Source organism: Pieris brassicae, unplaced genomic scaffold, assembly GCF_905147105.1.
Source record: "Pieris brassicae unplaced genomic scaffold, ilPieBrab1.1, whole genome shotgun sequence".
Classification (NCBI taxonomy): Eukaryota; Metazoa; Arthropoda; class Insecta; order Lepidoptera; family Pieridae; genus Pieris; species Pieris brassicae.
Genome location: NW_025575896.1, coordinates 20,001 through 25,000, shown reverse-complemented (window position 1 = coordinate 25,000; position 5,000 = coordinate 20,001). Strand labels below are relative to the sequence as shown.

Here is a 5,000-nt window from a genome sequence, read left to right as displayed (position 1 = left end):
TAAGGGAATCCTGGTTAGTTTCTTTTCCTCCGCTTACTAATATGCTTAAATTCGGCGGGTGATCCTCCCTGATCTGAGGCCAACGATAAAAAGGTGTGAGGCAGACGCGATATCCGTCGGCGCAACGGGCGTACGCGACACGCTATTTTTACAAGCGCGTCGACGACGCCACGCGCCCTCCGGACGTCGAGTCCGCCTACATTATATGCGCTCGCACGAAAGCGGCGCGGCACCTTGCGAACAGCGTGGTGGTGGCGACACATAGATGTCGCGTTGCGCGAAATCAATCAATCGCACACCACCAAGCGGTTCTTCTGTTGTTGTTCGTTAACGACGGCATCGTTCCGTCCGTTTTAAGAACACACGTCACAATAATTTCGTACACACTACAATTGCACAAACACCGCACGCACACACTGGGCGCAACCGCTAGAGCAGCGGGCGCGCGCGTTTCGCTTCCTCTCGCGAGAGTAAGAGAAACTGAGCCGAACGCGACAACTTTCAACGACAGCGTCGAGACACGTCGACGCGCGCACCGGCGCCGACCGTCGCGCGATCGCCATGCGGGACCGGGACGATGCGAGCAAACACGCGCGACGCGTAAACGCGAACGTCGTTGTCGTCGTTGTCGTTGTCGTTGCGTAAAGACTCGACGCGCACCCGTGCCGCGGGAGACACGGTGCGGCGGGGAGAATTTATTTGTGCGACAAAAGTATCGTATAGACGTGGCTTAACACGGCCAATACGGATGACGAGTCGTAATCGAACATATATTCGAACGGATCGTTCGGCCGCTCGGCGGCCTAGCGAAACCGTCAATTGCACGCGCGACAGAGATGCGGCGCTACGACCGGAGTCGCAGCGATCGCCGCTCGTCACGCGAACAGTGTGGCTTTTTGTTTTTATGCAGCCGGCCCTCAGACAGGAGTGGTCCTGGATATTTCTCCACGGACCGCAATGTGCGTTCGAAATGTCGATGTTCAAATGTGTCCTGCAGTTCACACTATGACGCGCAGTTAACTGCGTTCTTCATCGACCCGCGAGCCAAGTGATCCACCGTTCAGGGTAATCGTTTTGTTTTTGTGTGTGTTTTTGTATGAGAAAATATAAAAGGTGCGAAAAAATTAAACAAAAAAATTTGAAAATAATACTTATCATTAACGTGTACGACAAATGAAAAGAAAGAAAATCTCTTTTATTTGCGTGGTTGTACACAAAAATTAAAATATTATTTCAAAGTATCAATAGGCGATAGCGAACGCTAATCAAAGCGTGTCGCAACGCACACGTCGCGAATCGACGAGAGAGAGTCAACCGTCTCGGATTCGATTTTGATTCGTATCATTCACGTGTTTTTGTATTTTTTTCTTTTTTTGCGAGTCTTTGACAACAACAAAACAAAAAGAAAAAACCAACGTTAATGATCCTTCCGCAGGTTCCCCTACGGAAACCTTGTTACGACTTTTACTTCCTCTAAATGATCAAGTTTGGTCAACTTCCCAGCAACGCCGACGGCCGTGAGGCCACCGCGTGTCGGTCCGAAGACCTCACTAAATCATTCAATCGGTAGTAGCGACGGGCGGTGTGTACAAAGGGCAGGGACGTAATCAACGCGAGCTTATGACTCGCGCTTACTAGGAATTCCTCGTTTATGGGGGATAATTGCAAACCCCAATCCCCAGCACGAAGGAGTTTCAACGGGTTGCCCGGGCCTCTAGGCCAGGGAGAACATGTTGATTCCTTCAGTGTAGCGCGCGTGCGGCCCAGGACATCTAAGGGCATCACAGACCTGTTATTGCTCAATCTCGTGCGGCTCGAAGCCGCCGGTCCCTCTAAGAAGAATTTTAATACGTCGCCAGTGAGTTGCGCTCCCCGAGAGTCGCGCACACCTTGAATGACGACGCCTATTTAGCAGGCTAGAGTCTCGTTCGTTACCGGAATTAACCAGACAAATCGCTCCACCAACTAAGAACGGCCATGCACCACCACCCACCGAATCAAGAAAGAGCTGTTAATCTGTCAATCCTTCCGGTGTCCGGGCCTGGTGAGATTTCCCGTGTTGAGTCAAATTAAGCCGCAGGCTCCACTCCTGGTGGTGCCCTTCCGTCAATTCCTTTAAGTTTCAGCTTTGCAACCATACTCCCCCCGGAGTCCAAAATCTTTGGTTTCCCGGAAGCTGCCCGCCGAGCCATTGTAGTAACGTCGGCGGATCGCTAGATGACATATTTACGGTTAGAACTAGGGCGGTATCTAATCGCCTTCGAACCTCTAACTTTCGTTCTTGATTGATGAAAACACCTTTGGCAAATGCTTTCGCTGATGTTCGTCTTGCGACGATCCAAGAATTTCACCTCTAACGTCGCAATACGAATGCCCCCAGTTATCCCTATTAATCATTACCTCGGAGTTCTGAAAACCAACAAAATAGAACCGAGATCATATTCTATTATTCCATGCACGAAATATTCAAGCGGCATTTTGAGCCCGCTTTGAGCACTCTAATTTGTTCAAAGTAAAATTGTCGGCCCACCTCGACACTCACCGAAGAGCACCGCGATAGGATTTTGATATTGAACCGGCGTTTTACCGCCGGCTCACCGACGATATGCTCCGCAGACGTGTCAGTATCACCGCGGATGCGGTGCACCGACAGCGCGGCGCACAAATGCAACTACGAGCTTTTTAACCGCAACAATTTTAGTATACGCTATTGGAGCTGGAATTACCGCGGCTGCTGGCACCAGACTTGCCCTCCAATTGTTCCTCGTTAAAATATTTAAAGTGTACTCATTCCGATTACGAGGCCTCGTAAGAGTCCCGTATCGTTATTTTTCGTCACTACCTCCCCGTGCCGGGAGTGGGTAATTTGCGCGCCTGCTGCCTTCCTTGGATGTGGTAGCCGTTTCTCAGGCTCCCTCTCCGGAATCGAACCCTGATTCCCCGTTACCCGTGACAACCATGGTAGTCGCAGAAACTACCATCGAAAGTTGATAAGGCAGACATTTGAAAGATGCGTCGCCGGTACTGGACCGTGCGATCGGCAAAAGTTATCCAGATTCATCAAAATTAACGACTTCGGACGCATGGCCCTCCGCCGATTGGTTTTGATCTAATAAAAGCACTCATCCCATCACTGGTCAGAGTTCTGATTGCATGTATTAGCTCTAGAATTACCACAGTTATCCAAGTAACTGAGTAAGATCTAAGGAACCAAAACTGATATATTGAGCCATTCGCGGTATCGCCTTAATACGGCTTGCACTGAGACATGCATGGCTTAATCTTTGAGACAAGCATATAACTACTGGCAGGATCAACCAGGGAGCTGCTTACGCAAACGACACGCCTACACCGCGGTCACGCGGCTTCGGCGAGCCGCTGGCTCGGCGGCGTCGAGGGGCGCGCGCTTGCGCGCGCGCCTTCTCGACACGCGTGAACGTAACGCGTCGAATTTGCACGCGACGCGACGTTCGCGCTTCATATCGATAGACTAACTTTGACCGGTCTACGAGCGGCCGTCCCGTCACGATCTCGCAACGAGGTGATGTACAACGATGCTCGACCACTGTGAGGGACATAAAACTGCAACGAACACGACCCCGCGGGCGGGAATCGATGTTGTGACAATTTGAAAATTGAACATTCATCTAAACGCAACTTCTCAATTTTTATTCAATACGTTATTGTAAACATATTAAAACTCGGCTGGCAATTACATGCGCACACACACGCATGATTCGCACTAGATACGATCAACGCCCGGAGCTTGAGGGATAAATTCCAACACGACGCTGCGCACACCGTTTCGACGATGGGCGCGTGTGCGTCCTCTTTTATACATTCTTTACATATACGGTCGCCGTGGCGACCGCGCACGTGTCGAACACGCTAGGCGCCCTGCGTTGAGGTGTGCCTAGAAGCGTATTCTTTTAACATCACAGATAACACCGGGGGAGACGGTCCCAAATCTTGGTCGATTGGTAACATCACCATACGGTCTGCGAACGCGGTGCTATAATATAATTTTATATTATATTATATAAAATATGAGGAGGAGTAGTATGTATATTCTTTGTTATTTTGTGTTGACACAAGAGAGATATATAAAATGTACTATACACCACACACACAGAGAGAGAGAGAGCTGGGAAAGATCTCGGCGGTCTCGCATTCGAAATACGAATTTGATATAATTTCCTCCGAAAATCCATACCCATATCTATATCATCCATGCGCGAATATATGTATATAATATTCTCACACTTCGCACAAACACAAAAACAAGAACACATTCTATTCTCTCTCGTCCGTCGTTCGTGTCTATTTGAGACGAACGACGCGCGGCAACGAGAACGAGTCGACGCTGTGCGCACGACTGTTTCGCTCCACATCTATACCGAGAGCAATAGTCCGCGTCGGCATTGGAGCGGACGTCGAATGTTTCTCGTAGAGCGAGCGAGAGAGAGACGATTTTTCATTTTATTATGTATGTGTATTGGCGTGCAGTAGTAGCACGTAGTAGTACTAGTAGTAGTAGTAAAAAAATATTATTATTTATTTTATTGACTGATATGATTTTGTTTGTTTTCTTTTTTTTGAATAGACATTTGTATTGATAGATATGTTTCTCGTTGAAGCTCGCAGCACACGCTCAGAGAAATGGCAATGTGGGTTTATTTGAAGAAAAGAAAAAACAAAAAAAACAATTATATTTATTAATAATATGTATGTATGTATGTATGTATGTATGTATGTATGTATAATAATGAATTATAATAATTATTCCGATGCAACGTCAGAGGAAAATGTTTCTCGTACAGGTGCGGCGCGCGACGGCCGGCCGCTCGACAGTTTCGCGCCGAATGTTTCTCGTTGAAGCTCGCAGCACACGCTCAGAGAAATGGCAATGTGGGTTTATTTGAAGAAAAGAAAAAACAAAAAAAACAATTATATTTATTAATAATATGTATGTATGTATGTATGTATGTATGTATGTATAA

General features: G+C 47.8%; 3 non-coding genes across 3 annotated transcripts in view; all 3 read right to left on the bottom strand.

Annotated features, from left to right (window-relative positions):
* The window catches only part of LOC123719159, a 3,949-nt gene extending 3,867 nt beyond the window's left edge, over positions 1–82 (bottom strand). Inside the window, exon 1 of the ribosomal RNA XR_006755227.1 lies at positions 1–82. This exon is cut by the window's left edge and continues 3,867 nt beyond it. This is a non-coding gene — a ribosomal RNA (large subunit ribosomal RNA).
* Positions 83–911: 829 nt separating this feature from the next.
* LOC123719161 lies at positions 912–1,068 on the bottom strand. The gene has a single exon (XR_006755229.1). It is a non-coding gene; the product is annotated as a 5.8S ribosomal RNA (ribosomal RNA).
* A 350-nt stretch (positions 1,069–1,418) lies between these two features.
* LOC123719155 lies at positions 1,419–3,324 on the bottom strand. The gene has a single exon (XR_006755223.1). It is a non-coding gene; the product is annotated as a small subunit ribosomal RNA (ribosomal RNA).
* Positions 3,325–5,000: the final 1,676 nt, after the last annotated feature.